The sequence below is a fragment of the Lissotriton vulgaris genome, chromosome 3_1 (genome assembly GCF_964263255.1).
Source record: "Lissotriton vulgaris chromosome 3_1, aLisVul1.2, whole genome shotgun sequence".
NCBI classification, from domain to species: domain Eukaryota; kingdom Metazoa; phylum Chordata; class Amphibia; order Caudata; family Salamandridae; genus Lissotriton; species Lissotriton vulgaris.
This window is the reverse complement of record NC_141689.1, coordinates 1,135,036,361-1,135,054,495: the sequence shown is the minus strand read 5'-3', so window position 1 is coordinate 1,135,054,495 and position 18,135 is coordinate 1,135,036,361. Positions and strand designations below refer to the sequence as shown.

Here is an 18,135-nt window from a genome sequence, read left to right as displayed (position 1 = left end):
GAAAGCCCTTTTAATTGTGTTCTAGGGTTGCCTCAATGACTGATAATTAAAGGGAACAAAGACAGAAAAGTCACATAACATATTAATACATTTTTTTCTTTATAACTCCATTTAGTGTCAAGAGGACGTCTTTGCAGGCCCTTTAAGCAACACAGGGCTGGCATTTTCTTTTGGCAACCCTACTTTATATTCCTTTTCATGAAATGCATTCTCACACTACCCCAGTAAATGTAAAATGCAAATGTATGGAATAGGCAGAGTGGGGGCCCAGGGGGTACTGGAACTAGAAAAAACCCTGAAGTCTATGTAACCAGTTTACAAAGGTATGTAAATATGCTAATGGTCTTTAATGACCTGTGAAAAACTCGGGCTGTGCCGAGATAAGACTCCAGACACTGCCCAGCCGAGCCCCCAGCAGCTCCAGCTGCACTGCAGCAGCCCGGGCTGAGACACACAACGACGGGGGAGGAGGGGGCTAAAGCTAAGGGCCTTGGCAGAAGTGTGAAGGGAATGCGCAACCCACTTCCTATCACTCCACGGCGCCCCTGGGGGTCGCGCCCCACAGTTTGAATACCCCTGCCCTAAGGGGTGATATGTTTGCGCTTTAGAAATAGGAATTATTATTATTATAAACTTGTGCCGTGCCATTTCTAGACAACGGGACACATTTAGCACGGCCTGTATGTTGTCTTCTATCTTTAGGAGCAGCAATGCTCAGTCAGCGAGGAGGTTTATGAGATTCCAGCATGGCCCATAACAAAGGCTGGCGTTTAGGGGCTGTCAGGCCTCCTTTTGTTGGAGTATCCTGGCTGGAAGCTATTGGGAGCCTCACACCTAGATGCAATGGAGGGAAAACAAAGGCACATAGCTTATCACTTCACAGATAGTTAAGAGAGGCATGCTTTTTACTTTGCTCAATCCTTGTATATAAGACATATGCATGCACTGTAAGAATGTCAAATGTGTTGATCTGTTCCAGTATCTACTCAACTAACATTCTAAATACCAGTATTTTGTTTTAGTTCTTTTATAGCTTTATAGCACCACTCATCCAAATGAAGGGTGTAAGAGCACTTTACATCACATGTACACATTATACATTGACAAATCATATATGTGTGTAAATCAGTGTACAGGATGTGTTACATAAGAAAGTGAGTGTCACAAGGATGTAGTAGGCACATGCCCATCATAGATCACTGTGCTATATTAGAAGGATTACAATTTATGAACTGCAAGTAACAAAAGGATCTTTGTGTTAAAAACGGTAACCGACTTACCCATTTATATAAAATAAAATAAAAATCTGTCATCTTTGTGTTGCATAATGTGCTTTGCAGGAGACATATTAACACTATATGCTACTTTGATTTAAAACGGGTACTAGCAATTTCAAGCAATTTCACTCACCCCCTCCATTCTGCTCAAGTTCAAGGACTCTAGACACGGAGTACCCCAGGGATCAGCTCTAAGTCCCATCCTCTTTCATGCTTATTTAAGCCCACTCCTGACTTTATTAAAATCTTTTGGTATTTCGTTCATTAACTAAGCAGATGATACACAGCTAATCCTGTCTCTGGAGAACAACAACCAGAGCCAGATAGACTGCGTGCGTGTTTAAAAGCGATGGCAGATTGGCTAAGGAGAAACTCGCTTAAGTTTAACAAAAACAAAACTGAAATCCTATCCTGTGTTGCGCCCCTTTTAGGATGCCATCCTTGCTCCCACATAATTTCTGGCCATGGAATAGCTTTAAAAATCTTGAGACTGCTCAGATGGCAGGGAATCTGGTAGTAATGTCGGATGAATACCTATCTATGGAGAAGCATGTTAATAAATTGGTGGCTATCTGTTTTGGTATCCTGAGGAATCTAAAGAAAATTGTTCCATTACTACCACACCCATCCTGGAAGCTAGTGATGCACTGCACCGTGGTAAGCAGAATTGATTACTGCAACTCCCCATTATTAGGGGCACCAGACTACCTAGTCAAGAGACTAAGCAGGATACAAATTCTGGCAGCTAAGCTTGACCTGAATAAATCAAAACAGGATTCAGCCTCAAGCACCTTGAGGGCGCTTCACTGGTTGCCCGTGAGAATTGTCTTTAAGGCAGTATGCATAGTCTATAAAGCTGTCAATGGTTCACGTCCTTTGCTACTACAAAGAAAATTTAGGCCTTATCAGCCTGCAAGGTGTTTATGATCCTCCTCAGCAAACCTGGTATGTGCGCCAAGGTTTAAGAAAGTAAGGTCAGGTGGAAGATCCTTTCAGGTTCAAGCAAGCTCAGTTATGGAACAAGCTACCAGCTCATTTGAGAGCAAAGGGAAACCTGCTCAGATTTAGGCCTAGAGCCTAAAAACCTGGCTGTTTCCAAAATAAGAGACGGAAGGATGCGACATTGAGGAAAACTGCTGCAAAGTCAGGAGGTTATATACCATTTCAGGTTATATGTTAGCATGATACCTGCAAGGTAAACGATGTGCTTTACAAACGTTTGTTAATAATAATTGTTAATAATTGCATGTGTGCACGTGTGCTGTAACAAGAGCAGTGCATTTATATGGGTAGTTTTCTATTGTAGCATGCAACAAAAAGTTACCTAGAAAACTTTGCTGCGTTTTGAGGCAGTAGGGTGACGTGATGAGCCTATAGTCTATGTTGGCTAGTTTGCTGATTATTCGGGTGACAGGGACACAACAGAGGATGAAAGCTATAAAATCAACCCTCATCCCAGAGACCCCTCTGTGTACCTGATATTCAAACTGAGCGTATCCCCTCATTTGCTACAGAAAGTGAGAACAGGCCACCATCAGAAGGAGCACTTGTATGGAGGCACTGGAAGAACAGTTGTTGTGGTACTGTTGTATTGAGTTTCAGTGAGCCTAAGTACACCGCAAGTAACTCTCATTACCATAGAATAGAAGTTGGCACGGAAACTGGAATACAAAACATAAGTTTATTAAGACCCCATGGGGTGGTGGTACATTCAAACAACACCCTTCGGTAATGCAAGAAGTATCACCCCGCACAGAAGGCACATGGTCCTTTTATACCCACACAGGGGTTTGAAAAATAGTTGGCACACACATAAGACGATTTTACGTACATATAAGGACATTTTTGGAACACATCCAACATATGGGAGGAGTTTAACAACTTGACCAGTTTGGGGAAACATCTCTCAACAGTGATCGATTAATAACAGATGTGGTTCGATTGCGCATGTGCGGACCTTGACCATGGACTAAATATAGCCTGTTGCAGGGCAGACCATGCGGTCAACTGGCGAGGAGGTAGGACAAAGAGCATGGTGACCACGAGGTAGTGTAGATACTCAACATGGAGGCCGTGAATATGAAATGGCCTCCGAAAACCGGTCAACATAACAATGAAAACTCGCGTAGCTTCAGCGAATGCTAACCTAATAGCTGCCAATTTGCAACAGTACTTGCGAGTGGGGTCTCGCACACAGAGACATTGACTCAGCTTCAAGTAACTTACGTGGAGTAGGACTAAGATTCTTTGTCTGGAAACATCCATTTGTTATAGGTTTCTCTTGAAATGAGGAGTTCGTACCTGCTGTTCTGATTCCTTTCACCTTTGTTGTTTTGGTCCATCACCACTGTACTCCCCTGTTCAGGCAATTAGCTTGTAGTGGCCCTGGTATTTTGTAGAGGTTTGTGTTTTTCATATTTTTTTAATAACCAAGTTTTATTAGTTTTAACAAATATCTGCATTAGGTTGAGCATGACTGCATTGATCTGACTGAATATAGCACTAAACCAAGACCAGATATAAGAGAGGAGCCCTTAATTGAGTCAGATTATGAGCTATTTGTCGATGGCTCATGCATGAGACATGAGGAAGGAGGTTTAAGCGCTGCCTACGCAGTGTGTACCTTGGGAGGTCCAGTAGAAGCATCCTATATGCCTGGAGTCAAGTCTGCACAAGTAGCCGAATTGGTTGCCCTGGCAAAGGCCTGTAAATTTGGGAAAAATTGGAAAGTAACCATATTCACTGACAGCCAATATGGTTATGCGGTTGCGCATGACTATGGCCAATTGTGGATGCAAAGGGAGTTTCTGACTTTCTCATTGACACTAGTCCTCATTGTTCAAGTTCTAGATCAACGGATGGTCTCTAATGTAATTGATAGGGTGGGATTATTGAGATAGTGACCCAGTTCCCATATCTTGGGATAATATACGACAATGTCTGTACTTGGACTCCGTGTGTCAATGACAGAAAGAATCGCCTTCTGCGTGCGACTGGCACAATTATTTCCCTCGGCTCATCAATCGGCAACAAGCCTATTCTCTTCTTGCTTGAAATATACAAGAGGGAATGTCTGCCCATACCTACTTATGGTGCAGGGGTTTTTGAATATCGAGATGTCAGTAAGGCCCAACTGCTAGAACATAGGCTGTATCGCCACCTTTTCAGGGTGTATCCACTTCGCCCTTTAACATACACCAAGAATTGGGTCTGGAGTACGAGGACCAAACAAATCTGGCACCCCCTCCTGCTGTGGTGTTCTATATGGTTCTAGGAGGAAGCTACCCTGAATAGAGAAATAGTTTTGAACTGTTTATCATGTGTCCATGGGAACAGGATACCCTCGCTTAAATATATCTAAGAGACATTGGCCCTAGGCTGCCCATCCCTTTATGAGAAACCCTCTGATATTTGTAAAAAGGATAGAGGGAGGATCAAGGAGGATCAGGTAGTGTCTTCTTTCCTCTAGAAGGGCGCACAGAGAAGCCCTCAGCCAGGCATTACTGCCTTATTCCATCTACCTTGGGGATGCGCACACTGCTGTCCCTGTTTAGGCTCGGCTGAACTAGGTGGTTTACTTTGCTTTCCACAAGGCCAGTTTGTTGCTTCCGATATTCGCACATGGCCATACAATGAGATATCTCCAAAGACTCTGCTACACTTTGTCTTTTTTTGTGGATTTTATCTTCCCTTGACTTAACTGTATCTGCTGCCGTTATTAAGGAAGCATCATTTTAATAAGTGCTGAGCAATATTGCTATATTTGATGCAATAAGGTTCCCTTGAGGTTTGCACAGAAGTAGGATGCACTTTCCCTGCGCAACTCTTTGATGTTTTAAGGATTGTTCTGGATTTTTACTGCTATTTTCCTACTGAATATTGTTATTGGCTTTGTGGGTGTTCTTAATTCTTTTGTCAGTGTTTTCTTTTTAAATATTTACGAGATAAGGATGAAATGTGAGCGGGCTTTGCACTGCAAAATGCAAGTTGTATGGATTTTCTATATATGCAATGAATGTTATCAAAGTTTATATGTACTTTTATGGCCACTCGTGGCAGAATAAAGATTTGATAAAGATGTAATTCACAAGTAAGGCATTGGAATACTCCATTTATTTTTTCCTGCCTCCCACTCTCTCTTTCTCTGTATGTCTTTCTCCAATATTTCTACTCTTTTGATGAACCCAATCTCTCTATTTAACATTAATGGGAAAGTACCAAAGGCAGAATTTTTTAAAAATATTTTACAATATTTATCAGTTTCTCCTATTACTCTTAAAATACCCTCACAATGCTCTGACATGAGAGGCAGAACTATTTTCTTTCTGGGTTCTCTTATTCTGATATCACCCTCCACACATGGTATTACAAATATTGTGTGCTTTTAAAATTCTATTACTGTTTTGCCCTGCATTTACCCCACGCGGTGTTTACTCCCTCCCGCACTAACACCGCGAACCCTGCAGCCGACTAGGAGCTGTTCAGGGACTCACGCGGGCCTAGGCGCCATTTTTAGACCAGTTTGGGGTGACGGTCTAGTTGTTTAGAGCTGCCCGCCCCCCTCTCTCCCCTACTTATGGCCACCATCAAACGTCCGCGCAGCGGGCGGGCGCAGCGGGCACGCAGGCGGCGCGCCAAAGGCAAGCCCGTCTGTGCCCGTCATCGCCTCTCGCCAGTCCCCCTGGTCGAGTGCTGCCGGAGCCACTTGCTTACGACAGAGAGGTACTTTTAACTCTGAACCCAGGTGAGGAGAGGTGTGGGACACTGCCAAAACAACTAGGGGTGACAGGTTTGACCTGTATGGTTTGTAACTTTGCTGCCCCAGTACCTGGTCGAGTGAGACTTGCCAGGGGACTGGAGACTCACGTACAGGTTACGGTTTTCCAATTAAATGTTAGATCGCTGGCCAAACATCATCTGGAAGTACAGACACTCATTGCTGAAGAATCCCCTGATGTGTTCTTTATTTGTGAAACCTGGCTACGAGATGATGATATGATATGACAGGAATAGTGAATCTTACGCTCCCCGCAGGATATCTGATCGAGACGCTAAATCGGGATACCAGAGGCCGTAGTATTGCAGTAATTTATAAAGATCAATACCCCTGTTCCTTTATCAAGGAAGATCTATGTGGCAGTGAATGTGCCCGTTTTAAGATTGCTATTAGTGCACAGTTCACACTCTCAGGACTGTATATCTACCGCCCACCGGGGCCTGCCTCGAAGTTTATTGAGGCCCTGCTAGAAGCAGCTAACTCGCTAGTGGTGGGATCGGCCAACTTTACAATCTTGGGGGATCTGAATCTCCATTTTGATCAGATCCAGGATCCCACTATCCGCAACTTGCTGGCTGACCTGGCCGCCCTACAGTTAGATCCGCTGATTAGTGTTGGTATGCACTTGGCCGGCCGTATCTTGGACCCAGTGCTCTCTAATATTCCGCAAGTGAAAGGGGATTTGCCTAAACCTATGGGTTGGACTGACCACTTTTTGGTCAGAGTCACTATGGAGATTCCTGAGCCTTTCTCGAAGGAGGAGGTGAAGAGGGTCTTGAAAAGGCCCTGGCATAAACTCAAACTTAAGGATTTTCATGCTTTCCTAGGGACGTTTTCCCTGGAGGGCTTGGCTGATCCAGAGTTGGTGTACTCTGCCTTCTGTGACTGGATTGTAAGAGGCCTGGAGGCTCTCATTCCAGTCAAATGGACTAAGGGGCGCAGGTCCATCTCTAATCCATGGTACGGTGAGGCTCTGAGAGCATTGAGGAAGCAATGCAAGAGAGCTGAGCGGACATGGAGAAGGGAATATAAAGAGGAAGATAAAGTAATCTATTTGGCTAAAATGAAGCTGTATCATAAAGCGATCTGCTCTGCACGTGCTACATTCTATGCAGAGGAAATAAAAACTAGCCCTAATCCTACTAAATGCATTTTTAAAATTGTGCAAGAGCTAAAGAACTCTAGATGTAGAATATCTAATCTATCCTCTGCACAGCAGTGCGAAGAACTAGCTATCTTCTTTGTTGAAAAGGTGCAAAAAATCTATAAGACCTTTCCGCAGCACCTTCCCAGTCCATCTGTTTTTGTTGATACTAGGGTTGGCGGCTCCACCTTAGCAACTATCCCAGAGATCTCTGGGGAAGAGTTAGCTAAATTATGCAGGAAAGTGAAAGCGGGATCTCCATCGGACCCTATGAGGCCGGCTCAATTTATGGAGTCCCTGGTGCACTTCCAACAGTCGATCGGCGCCATACATAACCTATCCTTTTCCACATCTATAGTCCCTAGGGCTTGGAAACAGGCATGGGTATCCCCCATTATTAAGAAGCCCTCTCTGGATCCGTCAAAACCAGAACATTTTGGGCCAATCTCCCTCCTCCCGTGGGTGGCCAAGATTGCGGAGGCTCATGTGAATAATGTTCTATCTCTGTATATGAGCCAAAAGGACATTCTGGATCCGTCGCAAAGCGGGTTCAGGCCCGGCCATAGTGCGGAGTCCGCTCTTCTTGCCTCTACGGAACACTTAAAGATGATCCTTGATGCCGGGCAGAGTGCAGCGCTAATCCTGTTAGACCTCAGCGCTGCCTTTGACACTGTCTCACATGACATTCTTCTGCACCTGCTGGAAGCGGTAGGGATTACGGGATCTGCCTTAGAGTGGTTTGGGTCTATCCTAGAGGAGAGATCCTTTCGGGTTTCGGCACCGCCATACATCTCTCAGTCTCACTCTATTGGCCAGGGGGTTCCGCAAGGCTCTGCACTCAGTCCATCTTTGTTCAATCTGTATGTGCAACCTCTGGCAGTTGTGGCAAAAGAGTGGGACTTAGCGCTGGTGTCATACCCTAGCTGAAGGGCCATCTACATCAGCTACTAGGTTTAGAGATGGTATGGCAGCTCTCGCCCAGTGGATGGCAGGCAATTGTTTACAGCTCAATGCTAGCAAAACAGAGATCTTGCTTGTTTATTTATTTATTTATTTGCGGGTTTATATCGCGCTAGGATCATCTCCCGTAGGAGTATCTCCGCGCCTTTGAGAACCTTTCCAGCTTGTAACAATAGGTAGGCAGATGGCATTGATTAATTAGGAAATAAGAAGGTTTTTAACTGTTTCCTAAATAGGAGATACTCCTGACAGAGTCTCAAAGAGAGAGGAAGGCTGTTCCACAATCTTGGTCCGGCAATGGACAGAGCTCTTCCACCTTGTCTGGTCTTTCTGGCTCTTGGAACTTGTAAAAGACCTTGTTCACTGGATCTCAAGGATTGCAGGGAAAAACACTGCCCTCTGGAATGAGCATTGGTGGATGGCTTCGTTGGGCACGATGCCAACGCCAAAGCCCCTAGTTAAGAACTTGGGAGTGTGGATGGACTCCTCACTTAGCTTTCAGACCCACACAAAGAGAGTGGCAGCTACCTGTGTGGGCCTGCTGAGAGGCTTAAAACCTATCCTGAAGTATTTTGAGCCAACAGTACGTCAGCTTATTGTTCAAGCCATGATTATCTCTCGTTTGGACTATGCCAGCGTATTGCTCCTGGGTGCTAACAAAGCTGAGGTACTGCGACTCCAACGGGTTCAAAACCTGGCAGCGAGAACTCTGATTGGGCTTCCTCGCAGATGCCCTGTCAGAGCAACGATTGGAAGACTCCATTGGCTCCCGATTGCCTCTCGGATTAAATTTAAAGCCCTCGTCATGGCGTTTAAGATTCTTAAAACCGGGAGACCGGTCTTACTGCTCCCATTGTTGACCTGGTACGTTCCCCCGCCGTAGCCTGCGCTCGCTGGGACAACACCTGGTGAATGTACCACGAACCAAACTATGCCGCATGGGAGGGCGCTCCTGCCGGCCCACATCCGTGGAATAGAGAACCTGTTGGCTTTTCGGAAAGCCATTAAAACTCTCCTCCTCTCATCATCATAGGCTGTTGTCTACATCTGGCTTACCTTGAGTACCTGTCTCTTTGATCTAGCAGCGCAGGGACGCCTCTTTGCTGGGGCAGCTGTTGCGCTTTACCAAACCCCTAACATAACATAACATTCAAGGTTTGCAAGCTGCTTCAGGCCTGCTCAATTGCAATTATATAATTCACACATCATTTTTGCTCTGATAATCGTTTTAGTTAGTTCTTCAGTTTGAGGAAGCAAACTGGCATTGATCAGGGGAACACATTACAAGAAGCTAGCCTTCTTCTTTAGTTTATACCCTGTCCTGAAAGATCTGTAAACGTTTGATTCACAAAGGTGCTCAGATGCAAATCAAAGAGAAGTTAGACAGGGAATACCTGAAAAAATATGCAGTAAAATCAGTCAATGTGCTAACAATATCGAAGAAGCTTTCTAGAAAAAGTCCTCATCTCACATCTATCCGAGACTACTCAGACAAGAAAAGAAATTATTCTACACTTCGTGTACACCCACTAATAGAAGGGTAAGAAACCCACTGAGTATGGTACCTTTATTGAAGAAGATATACAATTGGCATACATCAAGGAGGGTACTTCCCAACCAAAATCAACACCACCTGTGTGGAGCAAATGCTCCGAGTATCAAACAAAGATCAAGTAATTCCTCTCTGGTTACAGCTAGCTGAAAGCATAAGCAATACACTGAGCTTCAGTGACCAAGTCCACGGAGGTCATTGAGAAGGAGATCATCAGCATAGCACAAAAACCTGAGGGAACCCAGAGTGCTCTCATCTATGCACTGGGCAGCAGCATGCCAATCTCTGTGTATCTGTCACCAAGATATCCAAGAACTTCAGCTGAAGGTGAAGGATACCAGCTGCTGTGTCCTAAGCTGTTCGAGGACGTAGAGCACATGGAACGCAGGACGCCTTCTCCCAGATCCCAATGTTTAAAAGGGTTCTTAATAAGTACATCCCATTTGGAACTAGTTACCCATCAATAGCAGTGACCCAACCTGCACGAAGGAAGAAGGATCCCCGGACTTCACCCATTTATAAACATTGTGGTTCAAGGTTGAGATCACAGATAAGGTATACCGGAGACTCCATGAGAGGTTTTTAAATTATTTACTACCCAGTACATGGTACGAATATAGTTTGTGTCTAAAACATTTTCAGATCTCTTTGCAGTATCTTCGAACATACTATACAGGGTATATACAAGAGTACTTTACACCTTCTTACTAGTACTAAGATGGCTACAACGGCCCATTGGAGGTGGTTGTAAAAGTGATTTTATAAAAAAAAAAGACAAACGTATTCTAGAAACAAGAGAGTAAATACTGTTGGGTCTTGAGAAAGATGATCTAACAAGAACCACCATCGAAACGCGTCGACGCTGATCACATACACAATCTGTAATCAGGCGTGGGTCATTGAGTAGCTGATACCAGGATCCGTGCCAAAAATTATTGGTGGAAAACAGATGTGTAGCAAAGTAAAGACAAATTGAATCTGTCTATGCTATGTACTCCCTTCAAGTTTGCTTTTTTTATGCATTTTAATGAACTGTATTTTAACATGTGATTGCTTATTGATTTTTTGTGACTTTTGTTAAATCTACAATACTATGTATTATGTACTTTGTTTATGATATATAGGGTTTGTGTTACCCTTTGCTTTTAAAATTGTTTTTAATGAAAAAAAAAAGAAAACATTTTCATAATAAATTGATTATATTTTTTGGTATCTTTAGGGTTATTGACTCTTTTTGGGAATTACATGGTACAATCTGGCTAAATGTGTACATGATGGATGGGTGAATGGATACTAGTTGGAATGAAAATGCTGTTTGACTGAATGTAACAATTTCTTTGCACCGAGTCCAAAGGATTTTGTCTTTTCTCTACTGTGTGTACGAAGCTCCTTGTGGTCCTCGGCAGACTCCTTACAAGTATTACGTTGGGTGTGGTTAATAAAGTTTGTGATGCAGTGCGTTGTATGCTGAAGAATGAAGACGTGCAAACCAGAGCTCTGCGTGTGGCGTGGTCTGTTACATACTCCCAGGCAGTGCCGGTCCTAGGCCTTCTGAGGCCCCGGGCGAAAGGGAAGATGTGAGGCCCCTCTAATTGCATATTGCGTCGCAAGAAGTGACATCACAGAAAGTGACATCGCAGAACTTTTGATCTTAGTTAAAGTACCTGGCTAGTGGGTTCTGTGAAAAAACTTTATTCGAGACCCCTAGCTGGTGCTATTAAAAAGAAGTGCAAAGTGAGGTCAGTTGTCTTTATTATGGACACTACCTCTGGTGTGGTAGTGTCCATAATAAAGACAACTGACCTCACTTTGCACTTCTTTAGCTAGGGGTCTCAAATAAAGTTTTTTCACAGTACCCACTAGCCAGGTACTTTTTAATCCTCACCACACCCTTCACTCACATTTTCCAATACCCCATCACATGACCTGCCCGTATCTTGTTCATTGGTCGCTTTTCCACTCTTGGATCCCAATACTCTAGATGTATTGGTTCATAAAGTCACCTCAGGATCCCCAAACGACCCAGCCCCTCCTCAGACCTTAGTAAAAGTGATTGACACTATCCGCCCGTTCATTTTAGAGGCCCTCAACACCTCTATTACCTCCAACTCTGTCCCTGCCACATGGAAGTGCGCGATGGTAAGGGCACTGCTGAAAAAGCCGAATTTGGACCAGAACAATCTGTCCAATTTCCGCCCTATCTCACTGCTTCCATGGATGAGCAAATTGTTGGAGAGATACATCAATAAAATTCTAGGGGACTATTTGGAGTCCAATAATCTTCTACAGGTCTCCCAGACGGGATTTCGTCCCCAGCATGGTACGGAAACTGCCCTTCTGGCAGTGACAGAGGCAGCTAGAGCTATAATGGACCAGGGAGGAAAAACAGCCATTATACTTCTTGACCTCAGTGCCGCGTTCGACACTGTTAACCATGCCACACTACTACATCGTTTGAATGGCATGGGGGTGTCGGGCGCGGCCTTGACCTGGCTGACTTCCTTCATGGAGGAACGTTTTTTTCAGGTGTTTGAGGGTGAGGTGGCATCATCAAAGCATCCACTTAGCTGTGGGGTTCCGCAGGGTTCCTCCTTGAGCCCCACACTTTTTAATGTCTATATGCAGGCTCTAGAGAAGATAGTCCTCCCTTTTGGTGTGCGGATTGTCACCTACGCAGACGATACCCAACTTGTGGTCTCTTTGGACCACAATGAGGGTTCGTCTAACACCTTGGGCCCTTGTCTGGAGGCTGTTGCTAGGTGGATGCAACTCTCCCACCTCAAACTCAACGGGGAGAAGACTGAGATCATGATGCTAGGTAATCCCTCCCCTACTTCCTTAGCTTCTAGCTGGCCTTTATGCCTCGGTGTCCCCCCTCCTCCTAAGGACCAGATAAAGAGCCTGGGAATCTGGCTTGATAGAGCGCTGGATTTTTCAGTTCAAGCCACCAAAACTGCCTCTACTTGTATGGGGCTAATGAAAATGCTCCGTAAAGTGCTCCCCCTACTTCCACTCCAGGCAAGAAGGGTCATGGTCCAGGCCCTGATACTCTCTCGCCTGGATTATGGAAACGTTTTATATCCGGAGCCCCGGTAGCAGTGACGAAAAAACTTCAAGTCACCCAAAACTGTGCCGCCCGACTATTGTTCAACATCCCCCGCTGGCAATCAGCGAGGAATGCTTTAAAGGAACTCCACTGGCTTCCAGTGGCTGCCAGGACACAGTTTAAGGCCATGTGCATTTTGCACAAATCTCTCCATCAAACTGGCCCGGCAGTCCTGCGCCCTCTAGTGCGGCCTTACTCACCATCCAGAGCCCTGCGCTCGGCCTCATTGCATTTGGCAGCTATGGCAAAAGTCAAGAAAGCCCGTTGGGGTGGACGCTCCTTCACTCATACAGCGGCGAAATTATGGAACTCCCTGCCCCTAACTCTCAGACAAAACAGCAACCGAATGTCATTTAGGAGAGATTTAAAAACCTACTTGTTTTCAAAGGCGTACTAATTTTCACCCAGTAGCCCGACACACCAATTCAGTCTAAAGCGCTGCGAGGCCTCCGGGTGGTTATGCGCTATACAAGTGGAATTTTTCATTTCATTTCATTTCACTTGCACCTAACACACACCACACATAGTCAACCTCTACAGTGCTCCCGCGTAGTCGCTGGTCGTAGCACGCCGCATCCCTCTAGCGGGATGCGAAGACCCCAATGATGAAGCATGACACCAAGGGGCCTGTTGGTGTGTGAGGGGTATTTTTCACAACACTGAGTGTCCCCCATCCCTGAGGTGTGCACTCTGAGTAGGATTCTTCTTGTTTAATTACCAGTGCCCGTGGAGTGAGAATCCTATCTCGATACTCTACCTCCCCCCTTTGTTATCTTTTATTACCAAAGGTTGTCTGCACACAGTATTCCTTTCAGGTAATCATAAGGGACCCTGTGTATCAATGAAAAATGTGTGTTTTATTGTGAATGGTGCATAATGTACTATGTAAAATGATTCCCGCAGTAAAGTACTAATATTCTTTTTAAGAGGGCTTTATGCTGCACTTCTGCCATTTTTAACCACTGTAGATGACAGGTATGCAATGCACAAAAAGGGCTGACGTGTGAAATTAACTTACTTAAATGGACATGACTGATTAGTGCTACTCGTTTGAAAGATCACACATAATCTCACACCTAAGACACATAATCACCATGAAAACGTAGAAATGTCACACTAAGTCCAATGAAACCGTGGCAGGCATGCATAAGAATAGACATTAATTTTATGATACTGGCTTAGTGCACTGCTTCTGGGTGCTTAGCAAGGTCCTATCCTTTGCCAGTCAAAGGCAATTACATTGCTGTCTCAGATATTGTTGTGCCTTACTACGTCATGGCTATGCCAAGTGTGCACGCTGTTTTCTCAAAGAACCGCATATGTGTACGTATTATATGTGTAAATGATTTAACCCACTGTTTCTTTAAAAAGGGGCTGCAGTGCTGTTTGTTTATGCTGCTCACTTTTGGCTTGAAAATCATGTACAGTAGAATATTCCAGCATGCACGGGGGCATGCATGGAGCACAGGCTGTACAACGTTTTGCTCCATGTTCCTCAGGTTAAGCAAAGCAGTAACAGACACGGATTCCTCCTCCTAACCAGCTCTCACCCTCTGAGTCATGTAAACAGGATTTCTGTCGCTGGCATAAATTGCATTGGAGTCAATGCCAATGACTTTTCCTGATTGTACCTACATTTTCGACTATCGAGTGTCTGAATTAAGTACATTGCTGTCTACCTTTCTTTTCCCAGTGGCACTATTACACAACTACTGGGTTCCCCTGCATGACAGTGCACATGTCTCTCTGCAGACCTCTTGAGGACAGTCAGCATTCAGCTCTGCCCTCGTCAACCTCACTCAGCACTGTCTGTCTGCTGCTGCAGGTCTTTCTTACCTTAGTAAAACGCGGCCAAAACCGTCCAAGTCCCGACTGCACACCGCACACCCTGCTCTCCTCTCCTGGCCAGGGAGCACGTACGGCGTGCATGCTGCGCAGCGTCACCACACCGTCACTGCAGAGCGGGGGGGGGGGGGGGATCTGGCCAAAATAATGTCCAGGGCCATCATTGCAACCAACGAAGGTAATTTGAAATCATTTACTTATTCATTGATTATCCCAAACATCTGGTGTGGAGCCAGACTTCTTGGCCCTGTGTAGTGCTACTGGGTGGAGACTAACTAGCAGATGATGGGCACAAAGGGTTAATTACCTGTACAGGTACCCATGTTTCATAAAGACATCTAGACGTTCGAATGTTAATGTTTTCATCTCAGCATACGTTTGTACGTGAGATTTCTCGCACTTTTTCAGTCACACATCACTTGTTTCACGTGGCACAATTTCCTCTAGCATGGCCAGGCCACTTGTAACCATTGCAGGCAATCCTGGAAGCAGGCACAGTTGTAACGACTGCCCACGTCGTACAGGGTGGAGGTGCCAGCTAGTGTCCGTACTGCCACATGGGCGTTCTGCAGAATGGCAGACCCCAGTTCAGCCAAGTTCAGGACGGAAGCCGAGGCGGCACGCTCAGGATGCTGATACCAGAGTGAGGAGATGTGAAAGCCTTTAACACGTGAACGTGACGTAACCCATTAACAGGAGTTTGAACACGGCCAGGCGTGAAGAACAGACCTTCAAGAGACTGAAATAACAAGAGTACTATCTGTGCATATCTTTTCAGCCAGGCACCTTCGCGCACAGTACCTGCTCGCTGTACAAACATTGGCTCAGAACTCAATGTTTGATTTGCCCATTGTCGGGTAGGTAGGGCCCCCTGCGTTTGGAAAATATGGATTCATTTCTTGGGCCGGCGGCGGGGCCCCCTGAGCGCGAGGCCCTGGGCAGCTGCCCATACCGCCCATGCCTAGGACCGGCCCTGCTCCCAGGCTGGGGAAGACGCTATACCAGCCACCACTTATCCTAGGTTATCGAGAGGCAGTGGGTAGGCATAGCCAGACCGAACTAGCTATGCCACTAAGCTCCGAGGGACCAAGTGATGAGAGAGAGCAAGGGAAGAATCAGCAGGGGATGAGATATTCACTCAGGTTCTGCTAAAGTGTGACTGGTGAACAGTCCCTGATACAATGCACCAACCCAGCCAAGCATTGGCAATTAGTCTGATGATTTAACAACTCACATTTCTAAAAGCCAGAGGGAAATTACACTCAGAACAACCTCTGTTCTCTGAGACGAGAACAAAGGAGGATCAGTGTTAAGTTCCAGATTTGGCAGACTTGCAAGTTGCTGCCGTGGACAAAAACCATGCTATCAATCTCTATCTCTCTCAACGCAGGGGTTCTCCCTTAGCAGACATTGAAGGATCTGGAACACCCTGTGGCACTGGCGATTGCAGCTAAGGTTGAGTAGATGGGAACAAAGAAGGAACAATGCCAAAATAGTTGACATCTGGATCCCTAATGCAACCTTACATTGTCTCCAAATTCAAGATGGATTTTCCAATTTCCACTCAGTTTTGCATTGTAAAGCGTGCTGCCCTGAAGGCACCTGCTTTGGTGTCCCAATCCAAGATGGAACATGCAGTTCCTCCCAAACTAAGATAGAGCCTGCCATTGCCTCTAAAGTCAGCCTGCTTGAGAATGGACAATTGACTCTGAGACTTTTACAGACATCTTGATCAGCAGATGTGGAGGCTGTACAGATATCTGGAGAGCTTAATGACAGCAGGGACCATCTAAAAGTCTTGAAGTCCTCTGTTTTGTCAGTCATTGAACTCACATGCTATACAGATTGACCCTGGGTTCTTTTAAAGTGGAATGTCTGTAGAAGAAGAAGAAGAAGAAAATCTTTATTTGGATAAAAGAAAAATATCCTTAAAAGCATTTCACAATAAAACCACAAGTTAACACAATGTTATAAGAAATGTCAAAGTATGTTTTGCGGCAATTAATCTGTAAGAGACGTCCGCATCGTGTTACTCAGTTTCTGTAGCACGTTAAAAATTAAGCCTTTATATGCTAGACGACAATAACACTTTGCATTAGAACAAAGGGGTTTGCTATGCTAACAGTTGCCGACTTACAACTCATGAAAACCAGACAATTCATAAAATTGACACTAATTGTGCAAAAGCGCAGTCCAAATAAAATAGGTCGCTGAACAGTGACGACCAGTATGATAAAATGCGACTGGTTGTAAACGATTTTTTATTTTTTTAAATTAAGGTTGAAATACAGCTTAAGTTAGACAGCTAGACAGGGGAGCGGGGGGTATACTGGTCCTACCGCCTTTAGCGTGAGGATGCGGTATGCGTGCCGTATGTAGATTGTAAAGCAGGGGCATAGCTAGAGTTTGTGGCGCCCGGGGCTATCCCTCAGATTGCCGCCCCTTGGGGGAGGGGGGGGGGGGGTTCGGGAAAAAGGACGGTGAGCACTTGAAAGATGTACGAAAGACACATAGTATTGCTGCTAATAGTTACCTTGATCATGCAAGTTACATGCACATACATGACACGGTCAAAGGCTACACAGTTGAATACACTGGTGACTGGCAGTACCAAAGAGAACACACAGACTGCATGATCTATCTGCGGCCCATATTGTAACAAAGCAAAGGCAAATATATTTTTATGGCTCCTCCTTGTGCATCTCTCCACCTTCTACAACTGATTGACGGTCCTGGAGTCTGACTCTGAGGCTGGGGTGGACGGGAAGGGGGGCATAGCTGCCAAGGTTGGTTGGCTTATGTGTGACAACTCCAAGTGTGCAGTGCGTTTATGTGTGACATTTCAAGGCTTATGAGTGACACTTATTGCGAGTGAATTACACTGTTTAATTACAGGTGGTGGTTTAAAGGGGACTTGAAGGAACTGCAATAGCCTGAAACCATCAAACAGTTGCCTATCAGACCTGATCCTGTGAACCACAGAGGAGTCACAAGTTGAACCTGGGAGCCTTCACTGTTAATACCCAGTCTCGCACTCTTATAGTCTCCCCCTCCTTGCCACTCACTCCGGTCGTTCCTCGTTTTGTTTCTCTCTCTCCCTCATGTCCACACTCCAATGTCTCATTCTTTACTTCCCTTGACCTTCTCCTACCTTTGTGTCTGAAGAGAAACCAATGTGATTATAGAAGTGTGTGAACCCTGATTTTCTCAGTTCATAAGAAGTGTACCAACAACCCCGGTTTGATTGTTTAATTGTACACAATCATTTTTACGTAGCAGAGGTTGAGCACAGCTGTGAGTTTGAAGAAGATTGTGACCACTTCTATGTGTAAAGGATGAGCCACCAGAAGGTGATATTTTATATTTTATGCTAATAGGTTGCTACGGTTCTTAACATTTTTTACCTTTTTAAAATGTACATACAACTGGTTAAAAAACACGTACTGTCAGATGGCTGCAAACAAGCATCTTACC

The 18,135-nt window shown here is 45.0% G+C and overlaps 1 protein-coding gene across 1 annotated transcript in view; it reads left to right on the top strand.

Moving 5' to 3' along the window:
* The window catches only part of RRH (retinal pigment epithelium-derived rhodopsin homolog), a 182,596-nt gene that overhangs the window by 34,694 nt on the left and 129,767 nt on the right, over positions 1-18,135 (top strand). The gene's annotated exons all lie outside the window — the stretch shown is intronic.